Consider the following 8,233-nt stretch of genomic DNA (forward strand, 5'->3'; position numbering starts at 1 on the left):
CTAACTAATCAATATATATATATATATAGAGAGAGAGAGAGAGAGAGAGAGAAAGAGAGAGAGAGGTTTAAAGCTGTTAGTTTCCAGATAAAAAAATAAAAAGCCGAAATAAGATAATGTGACTGTAATAATTTATTTATTCTTCGTAAATTCCAAAATTTATTAAATTTTTTTGCTCGAACCATTTTCTAAACATTCGATTACAACAACTAAAAATCAAGCCGGTGGAGACTTGTAAAAAAGAAGACGAAGAAAAAAAAAATGGTAAAAAGCGATATTTTCATCAGAGGGAGAAGGAAGGTAGCTCAATGTCGGCTCAATCTTATCACATACTCGTATTCAAATTTTTTCTTGTCACGATTCGTTATAATGAATGGTTCTTTTCTACAGAATCTCAAGTCCCAAGATACGTTGGCGAAACTTGTCTAAAAATGTTGAACTGCTCCCAACAAAATCTGGAACTGCCCTTGCAACATTTCCACAGTTCAGTACATGTACTGACCCCAAAGTAGTTATGTGTATATATTAGAGGCTTCTGTGAGGTTTAAAAAAAAAGAAGAAAAAAAAAAACGCCAATAAACCTAATCACGAATAAATAAAAAAAAAGCTTTTAGAGGAGTAGGCTTAGTTTCAAAAATGGCGTTATTTTGATCTGTTGTTTTAATGATAAAGTAATATTTAAATTCATTTTAAGGAATTGCTTTCTAGTTGATTTAAACCCTAATCAGATAAATAGATCACGTATTTCTCAATGGAGCGTCTTGATTTGATGGTAGAACCTTCTGGAATGGAAGTCGCATCAGCACGTTCTTGAAATGTATTGAATGCAATTATTTTGAGATAAGTTAAAAGCGTTTTCAATCATAATGAATCACATCCTTCAATTTCTTGGAATTTGATTTTAAAAAAAGTACATTTCGGAAGAAAAAAAAAAAAAAAACAAGTCCTGCTTTTGTTTTCATGAATTCTGAATTAAAAAACAATTTATTTATTAACATATAGTGGTTAGCATAATGTGTAAGTAACGCTGAATTGAGATCATGCTTTTCGTTAAACATTTATAAAACATGGTAATTAACACACTGAAAAAGGAACGGTGCATTAAAAGCAAAAATTCATTAAGATTTTGTAAAACATGGCATTTAACAAATTGCATAAGGAAGGCTAAATTGAAAGCTTTTTATTCATTAAAAATTTGTGAAATATGATAATTAATATGCTGAACAAGGAACGCTGAAATGAGAACAATTATTTAGCATTTGTAAAATATGGTATTTGACATATTGCGCAGGAAACACTGAATTGAAAACAATTTATTCGTTGAACATTTACAAAATATGGTTATTAACAAAAAGAAAAGGGAACGTTGAATTGAAAACAGTTATTCAGTACACATTTATAAAATATGGTACTCAACATATTGCCTAAGCAACGCTTGAATTGAAAACAATCCTTTCATTAAACGTTTGCAAAATTTTGCCATTAACATAATAAAGAAGGAGCGCTGAATCGAAAACAATTATTCACAAACATTTGCAAAATATGGCAGTTAGCATATTGCCTAAGAAAAATTGAATAGAAAAAAAATTTATTCGTTTATCAAATTTAAAATATGGCAAATAACAAGGATGGCTGAATTGAAAACAATTATTCAGTAAACATTTGTAAGATATGATAATTAACACATTGAACAAGAAAGAATAAGATAATTGGCACATTGAACAAGGAACAAATTTTTTATTTTATATGCACTACTAGAATTAAATGTATTATTTATGTAAATAAATTATGTTAGAACATTTGATAAAACAAATTTGGGCTAACACTAGTGTACGAAATATTGAAATTGGGCTCTTATAATTTTTCATTGAAGTTAAAAACTCCAACCAGGAAGAGTAAAGTTAAATATATTTTTTATCTAACTAATCACTTTGCAAAGGCATAAACACAGAAAAAAAATCATAAAATATTTTTTAAACAGTAAAATTATGGTCAAATTAAAAAACTCATCATAACGTAAGTGCCCGGAGACAAAAAAAGTAAAAAAATCTTCGATTTTTCGAAATCATGCACTTTTCTGTAACAAAGAAAGGAACGAAACATATTTCTCCAGCTTTCATAAAATCATTTTTCCCGGAGAAAAAAAAACAGGAAATATTACGTGGATCAGAGAACTTTGGAATGTTAAAATTATAAATTAACTTTGGAAAGCAGCATAGGAAATGGTACACTAGCAAAATGTAAAAAATATAAGCTTACACCGAAGTTAAGTGAAAACATATACAATGAATGATTTCAAGCAAATAATCTCATACTATTATTTTTTCGGTTTAGGCATTAAATACAAAATTTTAAACATTGTTGTTCTATTTCCTAATTAAAAAAAAAAAAAAATTACAATCATCGATATCCCGAATTTATTGCCTTCAACATGGATGTCGAGGTTTGATTATAAGGGGAGTAGTTTCGATCATGTAACTATACTTCTGAAAATCATGAAGACTCATAACATATAAATTATTTAACAATGCTTAAGTAAAATTAGAAAAATCAGCTTGCACATAATTATTTGGGAAAAGAAGTGTCAGCTAGGTGCTAAGAAGACCAGTGAGCGAAGTCGAGCACTTTACAGTAGAACAGTTTTACGAGGACAGATACCGAGTACTCTTGGTACTTGCGCAGATTGATCAAAGTGGTCTCCCACCAGTTCACTGACTCTGACCACATCCAGTGATTCTAGACTTCGGTGTTTTACGGGAAAGCGTGTCTTTTCCATCAATCCACATTGGGACTCTGGTATTCATGAACTCATGACTATCATTAATGTGTGACTTTTTTTAATAGCACCTGAACTGTAATCGATTTCGTTTCAGCATTTTGTAGTTTCACACAAATGATGGTTCTTAATGCTGCACATTTTTGCAACATTAGGAAGTGTTTATGGTATACTTACAGTGTTTATGGTATCATTTGGTATTTTAGTTCATACCAGATTCTTGGCCACGCGATTGATGAGTGATTTACACTTAATTATGTGGCCACCAAGATCCTGAAATCTTATGCTATGCGATATCTTTTAATCTTCCTTTCTTTTCCTTTTAATCTTCAGTTACGACGAGAACACTGTTTATGGACCACCGATACTGAAAACACCACAAGAACTTCTAATGTTGCACATCTGTTAGATTGCTGTTATTGTTAGCTTACGTCGCACTACAGCTGCACAATGGGCTATTGGCGAAGGTCTGGGAAACACTCCAGAGGATGATTCGTGCCATCATAATTTTGATCCTCTGCAGAGGGCATGGCCTCCCCGCTTTGGTAGCCCCACGACCAGTGAGCGAAGTCTTGCACTTTACGGTAGGACAGTTTTAAGACGACCGATATCGCATACCCTCGGTCCTTGTACAGGCAGATCAGAGTAGTCATCCACACACACAATGACCACAGCCAATGATGCTTGGCTACGGTGTTCTACTGGGAACCGTGTCTTAATGATCAGTCCATTGAGAGACGCACATCTGTTAGAAGCTATTGATAACGTGTAATGTGAATTTGATATCAGAGTAGATGTTTGATGTTGAACCAAAGGGTCACACACGGAATGTTTAGAAGCGAAAAAAATGGCGCATTAAAAAAAAAAACTTCGTATTTTATGTTATTATGTATTGTACTGTATGCAATAGTTTCGAAAACATAAATGTTTAATAGCCAGTCATTAATTTGTGATAATACAATATAAAAAAAACTTTATTAAAAATATAAACCAAAACAATTTTGTTTACATCAAAAACAATAAACTATTATAAAATCATCGAAATCACATCTGTTGACGTTGGGGGTCAATGATTCTCTATTTCTAAGAAAAAAGTAGCGTGGTCATGTTTAAGTTAAGATTAAAAAAACTCGTCCGTCTTAATTTGAAAATAATTCCTAGAAAATGTTAATCATAACAAAGCGAAAACTGTTCTGGTATTCTGAAAAATAAAATTTAAATTATTGAATTTTTTTGTGACAAAAAGAGTGAAACGATGTGTCCAAAAAGTGAGGTGTGATTCAATGTGGGATGATATACTTTGAGCATCTGCAAAATATTGTATTGAACTCTCGATTAATCGTTAAAATTATTAAAATTAAATGAACTAAAATATTGTATGAATAAAATTACATAATTAGCTTCTTCTTTTTCTTTATTGGCATTACAGTCCAGGGTGGGCCTTACCGTGCCACCCAATATTTCTCCAGACATCTGTCAAAATTAAATAATAATCTGCATTAATAAATTATTACAAAAACTAATGTTGATTTAAATGTAAGCCAGACTTATGGTCATTGATAACGATTATTATTTGGATAGTAATGAAGATCTAAGAATGGTATCGTTATAGAAGGGGGTTTAAAATTGCCGAAACCGAGGTAATTCGCAAGTAATTTCGAAATGGATAGTTTCATAAGGAAAGTATTTAATTCAGTAGCATTAATATTCTGTTTAAAAAAAATTTCTGCTCATATGGTAATAGTTTAACGGAAATTCTAGTTTTTAAAAGTATATTTCCTATTACCACTTATTTAGTAAAAAATGCACAATATAAAAGTAAATTTAACCGAATAAAAGGCTTTTACGCCATGCCCTGAGGCATCATGATAAAATTACGAAATTTTACCACATTTACCAAATTTTGTCTCATATTATAGAACTCTATTTTATTATTAATTTTACCGAAATCAATACCAAAGCGCTAGGATAAAATTACCGAGCTTTCTGGTGCTTCCATGGAAAAAGGAGGACGGTAAAATTTTACTATAATATGACCATTACTAAATTTTGTGTAAAATAATAAATAATCACATGGAATCATCTTTGGATAAATGAATTTTACAATTGTATGCAAAAAATTTTCAACTCACTTAAAAAATCACATGGATCACACAAAAAGTAAAATTAACACTAAAAAACTTTTCCAAACCTTTTACCAGGAGAGAGCGAGTAGTTCATACTTTTGACTACTCTCCTGACCGAACTATTGGAATTATATTTTCCAGATTCCATTTGAGGATTAAAAATCTGAATCCGCCAATTAAAAAAAAAGCAGTTTTTTTTCCTTCGAAAAGTACGTTTTTAGGTGTTTTGTTAAATCATCTGCACTCATTAATTAGTATAAATTAGGCAGGATTTTGGGTTCCTGCATAGCAGACCATAATCGCCAGCCATAATTTGCAAGATAAAAAATATGTAAAACAGTTATTCAATTCGTAAAACAATTATTCAATTTCATTCATGTCACCCTCACCCCTTGTACGGCCTTGTTATAGGCACTGATCCTGTAAACTGCCCTACCAGTTGTTTTTCACATTTAATAGTTTTGCTGGAAAAAGTGAAATGTAACAATATCATTTGGAATCAGGAGATAGAGCTTTCGCTTCCCAATGAGATGAACCGTGTTCGAGTCTCGGCGATGGCTGGTCGATACAAATCCGCATCCGGTTTGCGCCGACGTGACGTGAAATATCCTCAGTGGTAAACGGACCATGGGTTAGAGTATCTTTGCCGTCAGGCTAACCGAGGGGGGGTTCTCGTAGTCTTCTTCTCCATGTAACGCAAATGCGAGTTAGTTTCATCATAAAGTCCTCCACGAAAGCAAATTTCTCCTAATAATTGATCCAGAAATTCCCTTGTCTTCTGGATAAGGTTCAAAATTACAAAGTCACGGAGTTGAACATTAATAGTCGTACACCCAAAAAAATTGAGTCAGCTATTCAACGACGGTTATAAAATAAAATAAAATATCATTTTGAATTCTAACGTGCTTGAAATCAACAACTTTTTGTGTTTAAAAAAAGTTTCAACCTCTTTTTTTTATTCTTCTAAAACATAAACACCTTTGCAGGCAATATTGCACGCCACAATTCGTAGATGATAAATATGGTTGAATAATGTAAAACAATTACTCTATTTCATTGATACCCCCCCCCCTTATTTAACCTCCTCCCTAATTCTGGTTCCGGTTAGTTCACTTGATTGACGTGATGCTATTCCTACACGTAAGTGGCAATGGCAACTTTCTTTCTTAATCATTCCTTTTAAGGTAATACATGCCCCCACATTGCTTCGAAAAGTAGAAAATGTCACTATCCTATGCCTCTCCGCCCGCGGCCCATCTCATATCCGAACAATTTATCTTAGAGCGGATATTCAAATATCCTTCTCTGGCCCCATGCTGGTCTGAATAAGGAGATGGAACAAACGCGCCCTATCTATGCATGCATCCCGCATCGATATATTTTTAAAAAAATATTCAGTTGTGTAATCGATTAAAAAATATCGATATCCCTTGGTGGCAATATCCTTTCAAAATATTCAGTTGAATAGCTCGAAATCATTCATCAAGTCCTTTGAATTTGAAAAGTATTAGAGGTCATTGGTGAACATTTAATGTTGATCTTAGATTGTGAAAGAGGACGGGCTTAACAAAATTAACATTGCTGGACATGCGCATTTGAAAAAATCTCAAACGTGTGTTGAGATAGCTTGAAATTAACAAACCAGGCATCACTAAAAATGCGCATTTTAATTTTTGTCCATTATCAAGTTGTTAAAGATTAAAAATTTATAGTTATGCTTATTTTTAAAAACACCCGTTTTCAGTTATCATCTTTTTTTAAACACGCTATCAGAATTTTACGCTATCTCTATTTTTTGCACGCATTTTGATCTGTATAAATGAGATTTTAACATGGCCTTGCCTGTAGCATGTAGCCTTTTTTCCGACAGAGAAAATTTTAATTTTATAGAGCAACTCTATATAACAGAAAAAATAAAACTTTGGATGTTTTAAATGTAAAGCAAAACTTGCTTTAATTATTTAAAATAATTCTTAACCATTTGTATTCTGATGTCGTCTCCAAACCAATTTTAACAGTCCATTCTAAAATAAAAAGTTTTTTTAACCTTAATTATTAATAACCGCATTATATTTAGAACTTTAAAAATTATATAAAAATAATATGTCAAACGCATTTTAAATGATTTAGTGTTTACATTAGCTGAAACATCAGTTCAAAGTACTCGGAATTCAAAGGATTAAAAGAGGTGTTATCCAAAATCGAGTTTACCGAAATTCAATGTTGTATAACATCTAGCTGAATAAATCATCCAGCAATTAGAAAACTACAGAATATAGTAGTTAGTGTGAAAATTGAAAAATTTTTGATTAAAATATTTCAATATATCGGTGTTGAAAAATAAACAGTTTATTATGTATTTTAATTCATCTCTAATAAACTGTCTGCAACTTGTTTCATATGATTTCTGAAAAATAACTGTTGTAATATTTGTATACCTGTTTTATCCATCAACTCAGTTTTATCAAAAATCTTCCCTGCGTATACGGTCTCCTTTTAGACTACTATTTTAGGAAATGACGTATAGATTATATCATGGCAAACAAAATTAAAGATATTTAACGCAGATGAGCACAGATGAACTAAACCAAGATTAATGCAGATGAACTAAAACCAAGAATTTTCTTGAGAGTTAATCCAAGGATTTCCAACATTTTAATGCAGCAAACTTGACAATTTTAAAATATGTTAATTTTATCAATTTATTTCGAACGATGGTATACATTTTTTAAAAGTTAAAGGATTATGGTCCTACATGATAAGTTACACTCGTATAATATCAAAACAACAATCAGACTTTCTTCGAACAGACGATTATAATAATATTTTTATAAAAAAATATGTTAACTCACAATCGCAGGTGATATTATGACTGATACCAAACACTTTGTCAAGAGCAATGTATTTGAATATGTATATCCAACTTATATGAGAACATTTTTGTCAATTTTAGTATTCTTCTTGCATAAAAAGTAAATATAGGGTATGACTTCACTGCAATAGTAAGGGATAATGCTCTTATATCAGGACAGACAGCACTAAGATCTCAAGGCAAACGATAACAATATTTTATTATTCGAATGAAAAAAATTATGTCAGCTCATAATCGCTGGTGGTATTATGACAGATACCGAGAATTTCTGCAAGAACAACGTTTCTGAAATACGCATATCCAACGTATATGAGAACTTTTATGTTAATATTAGCATTTTTTTTCTTTTCTTTTTTTTTTTTTTTTTTTCATTTTTGACTAGAATTCTATAAATATATAGAAAAGCACCGTGAACGCTTACCCTGGATGAAAAATTATTCAATATATATATATATATAT

The sequence above is a fragment of the Parasteatoda tepidariorum genome, chromosome 2, assembly GCF_043381705.1.
Source record: "Parasteatoda tepidariorum isolate YZ-2023 chromosome 2, CAS_Ptep_4.0, whole genome shotgun sequence".
Classification (NCBI taxonomy): Eukaryota; Metazoa; Arthropoda; class Arachnida; order Araneae; family Theridiidae; genus Parasteatoda; species Parasteatoda tepidariorum.